At 40.5% G+C, this 11,673-nt stretch overlaps 1 long non-coding RNA gene across 1 annotated transcript; it reads left to right on the forward strand.

Moving 5' to 3' along the window:
- The first annotated feature begins 527 nt into the window (after window positions 1–527).
- On the forward strand, window positions 528–2,968 carry LOC135987260 (uncharacterized). Its single transcript, XR_010605983.1, has 3 exons — window positions 528–737; window positions 1,460–1,518; window positions 2,926–2,968. It is a non-coding gene; the product is annotated as an uncharacterized LOC135987260 (long non-coding RNA).
- Window positions 2,969–11,673: the final 8,705 nt, after the last annotated feature.

An 11,673-nucleotide genomic window follows, 5' to 3' on the forward strand; every position in this document is an offset into this window, starting at 1 on the left:
AGTTATCGTATTAGCTCCTCATATAAGGCAAACCTGTTCTTATTTAAAAGTGAATAAAATCAGACTCACCAACAGGTTACAGGTGAAACACTTATGGGGATGTTCAGGATTTTTCCACTTCTCTAAGACTTAATGTTCCAGTGAGGTTAAATGAGGTTAAAGACAGGAGAGTCCTGTTTGTTTACAACAAAACTTTAGACTGCCAGCAGTCCTGTGTCTATTCTGTCTCATCCTGCCCACGTGCACATTGGCAACTGTGGTACTGTCCCATATATTACTCAAAAAAGGCTTCTTTCATGAACACATGCAAAAATCTGTTCCTGCAGTTGTGAGGTGCTATAGAAAGGGGTGACAATGCAGAAGGCCCGGGTCTGATGTTGTCACGAGACAAGAGAACTTGGGTAGCACGCTCCCGCTTTGCACTGTCACATGTCCCTCTGTCTGCCAATGTTCAACCTGAATCCAAGGCTCTTTACCTACTTCTGTGTCAAGCCTCATTCAAGAGCTAGTAATGAACCACCTGATGTTTTTCACATGTTTGTGCCAAGTGCAGCTGATCACTTACATGTGCGATTAGTTGGCTGTGGCACACAATGTGTGAAGAAAGGGTGAGGACCTGAATCTGTCTAGCCTGGAGAACCCTCAGATCTCTAAATGCTGCCTGCAGCTACCTAAAGGGGACACACAGAAGACAAATCCAGACTCTTCTCAGAAGATCACCTCTGCAAGGTCAAAAGGTAATGGACAGAAGCTGCAGTAAGGGATATTCTACTTAGATGAAAGGAATAATAAATATCACCGTGACAGTGGACAGGCTCTGGGACAGGTGCCCAGAAAGCCTGTGGACTCTCTGTTCTAGGAAACATTCAGAACAGAGCTGGACACAGCCCTGGGCAATCCAACTTTTACAACAGCCCTGGTTTTGGAAGGAGGTTAGATAAGATGAACAGACAACCCTTCCAACTTGGATATATGATTGCGCTGGTTTGACTAAAAATGAGCCAGTTTTCTTCATGCAGTTAGAAACCTTTCTTTTTCATAGCTAGCACAGTCATTATTTGGACTTAGCTTGAGTACAAGAAGACAACACCCTGGGGCAGAGTTAATGTTTTTAATTGCACTGGTCTGAGAGCCAAGGACATTCTGAGCACTGTGCCCCGAGGCGTGAGGCATCGAGGAAGTGGGGCATGGCTGGGGCAGAGCTTGACTGACATCCAGACTGATCAATAAGAGTATTCCATCCCATTAGCATCATGCTTCATATTTAAGGAGAATCAGGATGTTCTGGTCTTTCTTACTCGCTTCTTCATTTTCTTTGCTCTCTTTGTTGGAGCTGGGGTAGTTCTGTTCAGGATTTTCAGTAGTTCAGCCTTTGGCGATGCTGCCATTTTGCAGAGGACTCTGAGCTTTTCTGCCTTTTTCCTCTTTTCTCTCTCTGGGATCGGCTGTTTGGGACCAGGTGCTGCTTCCTGGGACTGGCCGCTCAGTGCAGATGGAGTTCCTGAGGAACTGCATTGGGTATCTTTTATTTTATATTCTATTTCTATTATATATATTTATTTACTAGTAGTGTATTAGTATTTTTTTATTTTATTAAACTGTGTTTATCTGAATCCAAGTTTCTCCCTTCCCTTTTGATTCTCTCCCCTATTCGGGAGGTGCAGAGCGGGGTGAGTGAGCAGCTATCATGGTTGTATTGCTAGCTCAGGTTAAACCATGACAATGATTTTCAGTGTATGGTAATTTACATACTGAAGCTGGAATTCTGACAAGGGGGAACATTTTCTTCTCAGTGAATAAAAAACTTACCTTGAGCTGAGTTGAATATTAGATTGCAGCTGGTGTGTTTTGTTTAGTCTTAATAGTTGATGTCTCATCTGAGTTACACCTTCAATATATTAGCCTTCTGAAGGTCAGATGGAAGACAATAGATAATTCATGGGAGCACACATTAAAATTAGTCATCCTGATTAAATACCTCATTTATGAAGCTTCAAAGGTGGGGGGGAGTCACAAATGCCAAGTCTCAATGCAACCTCAGAGAGAATGTGAAGACAGCCCTGCATGAAGGCCATGGAAGTATGTGGACAGAGGCAGTCAATGTGGCAGTAGAACACTTTCTAACAGCAAAAGACACTCTGGTCAGTTTCAGCCAACTGAGAAATTGCATTTTCAGGAAGTGCCCACTGGATCTGAAGTTTCAGTAGCAATGTATGTTGCTCCTTGCCTTTGTGCCTCTGTTTCTAAACAAAATAACTGTTTGGGGTTTTTTTGGCTTGCAATATATAAACTTATGCACCTCAGTGCTTGTGCTGTGAGAGCTCATTTAGGGTGAGACTGGCAAGCCTTGTGCATCACATTCCTTTTCTGGTCCGTCCTTGCAGTTCCCGTTCCCAGGCTCAGGAACACCCAAGACCTAATGCAATGTGCAATTGTGTGACAATCTTCCCATCACACAGCTTTATTTAGGCACCAATCATGCGAGACTCCAGCTGACAGTGTCATCTGCCATGCTGAGCACCAGAGAGCACATCTTTCACAAACAGCAGAGCAGTGAGGAGCACGCTGGGTCCTTTACATCGTAACCATCTGCATCAGAAAGACCCACCATATATTCTGGACAACAAAGCTGAAAAGTAGCATATGAGCAAGGACCCACCGGCTGGCCTTGAACTCATCTCAGTTTGCCAGCCACTGTGCTCAGTAACCAGTTAGCCGTAGTAGTAATGAGAAATGTAACAGAGTGCACTGGCTCAATATATTTCACTGCTCCCTTGCTCACCAGAGTGAGAAGGAGCCCTTTGTCCTTACAGTCTAGCAAAAGTTAGTAACTTTGCTTTACATTGTAAAATAAAATTTAAAATCAAAGGCATGTCTTACTACCAAGCTGAAGTAATTAATGAGCTCTCTTGTGCTTTCTTGCAGGCTGATTTTAACAAAGTGACAGTGGACAAGACGTAGTGACATGCAAATCCTTAAGTCGTTAAACTGCAAAACATGACAGCACTACCTTTATTCCATAAAGAGACTGGAAAATCAGTGTTGATCCTTTCCCTCTCTCTACACCTCAGCAGATGCAGGTGTTTTTCTGAAAATTGAGAAAAACCTTGCATTTTTTTTTTTTTAGAACTAGTCCAGAGTACAACATTAATCTCTCACTTCAGATTAGCAAATGTAATGATCCTTGTCTGGTTTTGTTTGTGTTATCTTTTCATCCCAGAATGGGAGAGTTTTCTTGCCAAGAGAAGAAAAAAATGCTAAAATGTTTTCCAGGTTATGTCATAATAATAAACCTTAGATCCAGTGCAGTAGAAGTTGCATGAGAGAAATGTTAACGAGTAATAATGACGAACAGAACTATGTTCTAACAACCCCTACACTGCAATGAATTTTCTGAAAGAATAATAAGGACAAGATTCAAATGCAGCTGCTGCTTTGGGATGGCACAGCCTGCAATGCTGAGTTTTGGGTACCAAGGTAATGCTCTGAATATACCCCAAACCAATGCCCCCTTCTGAAAATGCTGGCCATAGATTTTACTCCACTGACATTTAAGCTAAAGCCATGCTGACCTCAGAGCAAGTTGCCCCTTGTATCTTATTAATATTGGGCTTTTAGGGGAGTCATCTTATTTGTATTAGGCTTGTGTAAATCTTTTTTGGTTTTCTTCTGTAAGACCTGGCCTTGGGACAGGCAGCTCCCTGCTATGTTCTTGTAATATTTCCAAAATATAAACATGTGTTTAAGGGCATTTTTCAGGTTCCTCAAACTTACAATTTCTTTCAGTGTCCACACTTCCACACAAAACAGAACTGTTCAAATATAGCATAGTTTCTCTGACTCTTCAAAATTTGTCCTGTCAAACATGAGGCACAAAAATCAATGTTTTTTACTGTATCTACACAAAGTATTTTCATATACTCTGATAAAGCACAGCCATGGAGAAAGTGCAAAGCCATTTATAGCCTGTTCCACTGACTTTTTCCAGTACTCATAACCTTGCAATTTTCTGGATTCAGCCTCAGGACCCTACAGAGTTTTCTACCTCACTGTCTAACAGTAGGAGTTAGAGTTTCCCTGAAATCTCTTTATGACTCATGTTGTTGATCTATTTTAAGATAGCCATCCCATTTCCAAAACTCAGTCACTTCTGATGTCCCCTGCCGTGTTCACCTGCCACTCCTGGCTGCTCTTCAGCAGCTAATTTGCACACCACACAAGCATTTAAAAAATTGCAGTTAAACTAGGAATAAAATATTAGTACTAGCCATAGTTTATGACCTTTTTGTAAATGACATAAGCACACTAAGAGGTATCCTTTTAAAGAGAGATAAAAAGCAAACAAACCAACAAACACCAGCAAGACAATCTATTGCATTTGCTTATAGTAGTCACGCATCAGGCCCTGACTCATTTACTATTCTAAACAGCTGAAGTCAAAATTATGTTATGCTTAAAATATTAGTGCCATAAATAAAGCCATTAATGCTTATGTGGTTTTCTAGGAAGGCTTTACTAAGAGATTTCATTTTTCTATCAATCCCTGTAGTAGACACAAGTCTAGAGCCACCCAATCTCTGTCTAGACACTGCCTCCTTAATATCATCCACATGAAGTTTGTATTGCATTTCTCTACAATAATATAACCAGTCCCCAAACAACATTACACTAGTAAGAAGATATGAAATGTTTAACTCCACACCTCAGGTCAAATCTTTTCAACCTGTCAGAAAGATAAATAAAAGGACGTTAATGTTAAAACCAACTATCTTGGTTTAAGAAAGAAAGAGAGAATGAGAACCTATTGATTTTCTCTGTAGTAAATAACCCTACAAGAAGAGTAATGTTGCAAATGTTTTTGGACAGTTAGGGCACAATCTGAGTGCAATGTGCAGGCAATGTATTCTCCACCTGATGAAACCAGTTGCCAAGTCATTTCTCATGCTGGGAGGGAACAAAATGTTGACACAGAAAAACAACCTTCTGTCACCTCTCCTACACTTTTCATGAAAGGACCAGGTAACAAGAATTTGAACCAATACACATTTACTGGTACTATTTAAGAAATGAGAATTTTTCAGTTCACTGGAGAGAAGTGTTTCTTTCCTTCCTTTGGAAATCCGGGAAAAAAGGCTTTGCCCCTGGACATGCAAGTGATGAGCAGAAGGCAACTGATGACTGGATTAACCATGGAGCATGAACATCAGCTCAGATGCTTGAGGGTCTGTGGGCTCAGCCATAGCCCCTGACTCAGGTCACTCTGCTGGCAGCACAGCTGGTTGCCTCCATGCCCTCAGGTCAGCTTGGCTCCAGCCTTCCTAGAGCATGAATTTCCATGACTTACTAGCTGTGGGTTTAAGAAAGACTTGTGATCGCATGGGTCAACAGCACAGTATTTTGTCTATTCCCTGCAACTGTTAATTACCATGAAATCTGAAGCATTGGAAAGGACTCCCAGAACACAGGACAGCTGCTTGCAGCAAATACATTTTTACTAAGACAAAAATATATCCCCAAACCAAAGTGAGTATTAGGTTGCTTTAGGAAATTCTGAATTTCATTTCTTAATGCTTCTTATATTTTGCAGTGTACCATATGGAGGCTGTAACCATTTTATTTTTAGTTGGTGGTAACCATCAAAACAAATTCTAGACTAAGGAGGAAGAAGGCAATGTGCACTGTCAGGAAGGAAAAGTGTCCTAGGACTGCACAGGAGCACAGATACCAACAATGTGTATTAGTATCTTTTTATTGCAACAGAACTACTGCTGGGAAAGGATAGCCATGATAGCTATTCTGGTAAGATCCCAGCCATAGTCCTTGTGAAGTTTGAACCCATTTACTTATCTCATAGGAAAATGTACAGGTTCTGGTCTGTAGGGTAGCAGAGGAGATAGCGACATAGGCCATAAGTATTCCTGTGGTAAAACACAAAGCAAGAAAGTCCACTGTTGCCATGAAGCTATGACTTGTGTTCAGTAGACATGCCGTCAAAGAATTAATTTGAAATCTACCTCTGGTAAAAAACACCAGTGAGTTACAGTGATAACGCATGGTCAGCTGAAAGCTCCCATTATTTTAAAGAAACAGAAATCATAGGGACTTTGCTCTTACTAGAAATGCTCAGGTAAGTTCCCTCATAGCAGGAAGACTCTCAGATGGGTTTGACTGGAATCTCTATTGGTAAATATTAATAAAACCTTGAACTAACTGATGTCAGCACTGAGACATTCACACACAGCACAGGAGAACTGTGAGTAGATCAAGAAAAAGGATGGGAAAAGAGAGGAAAGAGTGTCTTCTGAGTAGTGTGATGCTGACAGGTGGGACAGTGTGGTCAGGAAGAAGTGGTTCCCTTTCTTGACATCTTCTCTCATTACACTGAGGATCTCTCTCAGAGTAAATCTGGAGATGCTGGAAAAAACATTTCTTCTTCTTAGTTTTTTGTTGGTGTTTGTTTGTTTTTCCCTTGGAAGTCCTTTAACCTGTGCTAATTTTTGTTGGGATTAGTGTTACATGTATTATTCATGGTGGCTTGTCTGTACCTTCTCATTCTGCCACTCATCTGACCATTTTAAACCACCCTTGTTTACTGCCAAACCTCCCTGGACAATGTGAAGAAGTCGTTTGCAGCCTTCAAGAAGTCCTTTATTTGTGTTGCACCTGCAATAGTCACAAAAGAAAATAATGAGCAATTTGTTCACATGATTTTCTACAAAAATGCAGTCCATCAATGTGCTTCTAAGAGAGCAGACTTTCTAACAGCTTTAATTGTACAGCATAAAGAATTTACTGCAAAGAAAAAGGGACTCTCAGAAGGTTGTTTGTTCACCACAGAGTATTCAAGTTCTTCTGAAGACCACATATAACTTACTAAAAAGCTTAGCAATATTTTATTATTTTCTTTTCAGAAGTGTAAAAAAATACTTTAAAGTACATATATGGACTGACCACAGATTTACTGCCACTGGCTTTTTGTAAGTCAGCCGGAATGAGGCTGCTCATGTACATAAACGAGTCCAGCTGGTACATTTACTGGTAGGTTTATAAGAACACCTCCAGAACTGCTGAACACTTGTGAAAGGTAGGGTATCAAACAGACTGGACTGGACATGTGGGCCAGTTGATGGGCAAGGCACTATAAACCTATCCATAACTAGTGCAGCTGTGACTATAAAACTTTTCAGAAAGCCCCCCAAAAATCAGACACACAAACATTTAATGAATTTCAAATGACAAACCTGGAATGCTTAGAGAGACCACGTAATGATTTGGAGGAGTCCATTACAGGTCACGCTTAAAATGAGAAGTGAGGTTTAGTAGTCAATATATTTTGTTGCTTCCTTTAATCAGCTTCAGTTAAAATTTCCCAGCAACAATTAACTTTCTTTTTATTTTTAAAATCACATTTCAGAGTACAGCCTGGTATTAATATCCAACAAAACAAGGAGACCTCTTTAATATTGCTGCCAAGAGAGTGGTAGCATTGTGGTACAAAGGCAGGCTTTGCATATTTGTGTTAAACAGAGAAAGTAAAGTGGTTTGCCTCATGTGTAATAAAAACCCATCTAAAATTTATTCTTCCTCTAGCAGTGAAGTGCCTACATCTGGTCACTGCATTGCCCCTCAATGAAAGTTTATGTCCTCAGAATCAATTGCTTCATTTATTTACTTATTCTTTTTAGCAAGTATCATCACTTGGTAGTCAAATCCTGAAACCTGATTGCAATATGTTATTATCTGAGCTTTTGCATTTACATGAATGGCTAAATGGGAACTGATACATTTATAGACATAGTGAGGCATTTGTAGATGCATGTTGTTAGTATACAGTAATAGTATCTCTTCAGGTTCTGAAAGAACCAAGTAAACTTACCAACATGTTTTAAGGCATATTTGACCCTAACTCTCAAGTTAACTCAAAGATGATGTGCAAAATTGGATATATCTCCCATCAAAGGTCAAGTGAAGATGTTTCAGTATAGCAGCAGTGGACAAAGTAGGACTTTATAGAAGTGTCTTTGTTTCTAGAAACAGGTTTGTTTCTAGCACAGTTCTTGGATGATGGCTCTGAAAACTATCACAATGATTACAACCTACATAAACACTCCTGCTTAGCTTTACACACCTTCTTTAGGATGTTCTCACCTGCTTTGGGTATCTGGGGTGCTAAATGCCCCAGCCAAGATACTGCTGCCATCACGTCCTTGATCATGAGAGCCCATCCTCTGTACACAGTCTATCTGAGTGCTGATAATCACCGACTGTGCAGCCAGAGATGTGTTATGTTTATAGCTTTTTGGAAAACTGCCAGAGCCTGTGTTTCTGAGGGACTCATGTCCTAATTCTCCACAAAATTTGGAAGCTCCTTTCACAATTCCCAAGGCAATGCTGCTGAGACAGCTGAAGTTACTCTGGGGACTGGCATTAAGATAAAAACCCCGGCAAATAGAACGTGGCTAAAGCAGCCAAGCCAAGTCTCTATAAAAAAGGAGATAAATAAAAACTGTTTGGGGGGATCTTTCTGACCATGTTACATTACAGGAACTGGCTGTTTTCCATCCTTATCTGAACTGATCTCTTAAAACAGCCTCAGGCACATCTGTGTGTGGAGGATGGAGAGAGAGCATCTCCATCAGCTGTGTGCTGGCGTTCAGACACCACACAGAGCATCTGCTCCATGAGTAATCCAGCAGACCACACCTATTATAAGGCAGACCATTTTCACATAATAAAATTGTCCAGAAACAATGATGTTGAGACTATCAAATCATATTAAGAATATCTTCTTCAGTAAGAACTGAGTACTCACTTTGGATTACACTGACACATTACAGTCATCAGGTTCCTAACCAGGGCAGCGAAGCCAGGAGTTGGAAAGAGAGATTGCTGCAGGATTTCTACTCTATGCAGATTCCGTGGAATAGGTGGAATATAAAGTAGTTGTCAGGATGTTTTGTAAAGAAACCCATTGAAAAACTACTCCCCAAAACACAGTACCAGATTAATTGACCCCATGCTGCAGATTCTCAGCTACTCAAACCTGACCTGAAGGGCTTCTACTATAACAAGAATGTACTAAGAAAATACAGAAACTGCATAAGCAACACTTTCTTTTTGCCCAGGCTTTTTTACTGTAACTTTCTTCTGTTCTTGATAATCAGGGCTCTCTATGGACTGGATCATCAGCAGAGCAAAGCAATGCAACTCTGAGGGAACTATGTTGATTTATGCTGGTTGTGGGGCTGGCCTCAAAGTGTACAAATATGAAGATATTGGACACAGTAATAAATATTACTGGTAAAGTCCTTCTCCTTCCTCAGATTCTGTACTCTGGCAGATAAAACAAAAAATAATGAGGAAATTACATTGTTCCTGCTCAGACGCTGTCAAAGTCAGGCCGTGCTCATTACCTCCCTTTAGCATTTCAAATTTGGATTACATTTTCTTCTGCTCCAGCTGATATACCATCTCAAAGTCCCATGCTGTATTAGTAGTGATAATCCTCCCTTCTTTGGCTGAAGTCCACAACAGTGGAAACAGAGCCAATCTGTTATCTCACATATTCCTTGTCTAACTTGTCCTCAATACAGACAACCATTTATTTGCTCTCAAAACCAGGAGTCAAAAGCCATGACTGATCTTAAACACAGTAGATGATTTTTGGGAATTGTAAATGATCTGGACAGTTTTAAAGGCTACATATAAACTAGATGATGTGGTCACAAATTTCAGCCAGATAATTTACCAACTTCCAAATATCCACTTGTGCTTTTTCTTCTGATCCTTTCTTCCAGCAATGGTTTTGTCTCCCCCTGTAAAACTTCCGTTCACACAGTTGACACTGAAAGTAGCAAGCCCCTGATACACTAGCCTCTGACTACTGGATAATTGGCGATTCAGTCAAGATAAGCCGTCTGATTTTTTTTATCAACTTGAGTCTTAAAATGCTCTCATGTAATTACAAAGCACTCTGAAATCAGCATACAATGCTTCTGCTCCCCTCACTTCCTCCTGTCTTCTCACAGCCTTAAGATTGCTAATATGAAACACCGCTGTTCGGGTTGACATAAGCTATAATAAAAGTAGGACTATTATTTTGGATTATATCTACTCCTTCCAGTAGTACCTTTGTTAATGTTTGCTCTCTAGGTATGATGGCCTCAAGGAAACTTCACCCGCTCTGGATTGCCATCACTATATTTAACTGTGGGCCCAGAAAGGCCTTCAGTCTGCCCTCCGGCCGGTCACTCACTTCTGTAGAGATGCAAGGATACAATGAAGACGCTGTGCTGTGGGCAATGGGAGCTGCAGTGTGAAGGAGAACTAACAGTGATGCTGAGCAGAAACACTTTCCTGATTAATAATGTTCCAGTTTTCAAGTTGACCATATAGTGATGAGGACCATGGTCAAACTTAAAAGAAATCTGATTATGTACTGCGAAGCCTCCTAGGACTTCCACCAGGCTCTGCACCTCACATAATCTCTCTGAAGCTACACCTTTGAGAAGATCATTTTCGCTGTCCCTTCAGGCACTGGACAAGGAGGACCAGTGAACACAACATGGCTACTTCATGACAAACAAATCAGCCCCTCACAGATACTATTTAAAAACAAAAATCAAACTCCAACAACAAAAATCAAAAACAAAAAAACAAATCAAAACAAAACCAAACAACAACAACAAACCAAACAACTCCTTTGTCCTTTACTGGCACCAGAATACACTTACGGCTCGTTGACGAAAGTTTTTTCTTCAAGTGCAGTTTTAGAGCTCACTGGGCTGGCTGTCCTCAGACAAGAATCTGTCCTGAGATCCGTTTCCAAGTTATAACCTGGTTGCATTTGTTCTGTGTACACTAAAAATTTAGATGCACAGTCTTTTCATAGCACCCTGTAACAACAGCAACTTGCTTAAGACCGTTATTGATTTTGTTGGTATCGTAAATATCTCAGCAAAATGACATTGCAAGCCACACTATTATAATGTGGTTTGCTAATACAGCAGTATATTTTTCAAACTCTATGATTTATGTCAAGGCTGTATCAGTCAAGGATTGTAAATGCATAAATCTAATTGTTTTTGTGATTTGCTTTTGTAGAGTGCACTGTATACTAGCTGCAGTAACACGCTCCAGACTATGCATTTCCAGAGGATCACTGAACTTATTACTCTTCTTGGGTGGTTAAAGTCAGTCAGCCAGCTCAATACCTTTATAACACTACACATAGAGGGCCATATTTTTATGGCATAGTATATGAAAGAGATAATTTCAACGGATAACGGCCTCCCACCACTTCATAAATGCTGAGGCAAAGCCAAGACTTTATTGTAAAAGGAAATTGATCTCAAGACAATGTTCTATTGCAGTTGCTGAAGATCACAGCTATTTTATTACAATAGCTGCAGCCTACTCTACTGCAGACAAAGTGGAGTTAGTTATTGTGAGCTTGAACCTGCAGAAAGAAGCCTGGAAGTCTGCATGTTCAAGTGAAACAAAAGTGTTTAGCGGGCACAGGGAGACAAAGACACTGGTTCTGTGTTAATGAATAGACAGCTGTGGGGCTACTGTATTACTCACGTGTGCAGCTGAAGGAGGAAGGGCTAACAGAGCACTCATTTATGTGAGATAGGCAGTATGGAGCTAATGGATAAAGTCTGGGGTCTGGTG

Source organism: Caloenas nicobarica, chromosome 3 (assembly GCF_036013445.1).
Source record: "Caloenas nicobarica isolate bCalNic1 chromosome 3, bCalNic1.hap1, whole genome shotgun sequence".
NCBI classification, from domain to species: Eukaryota; Metazoa; Chordata; class Aves; order Columbiformes; family Columbidae; genus Caloenas; species Caloenas nicobarica.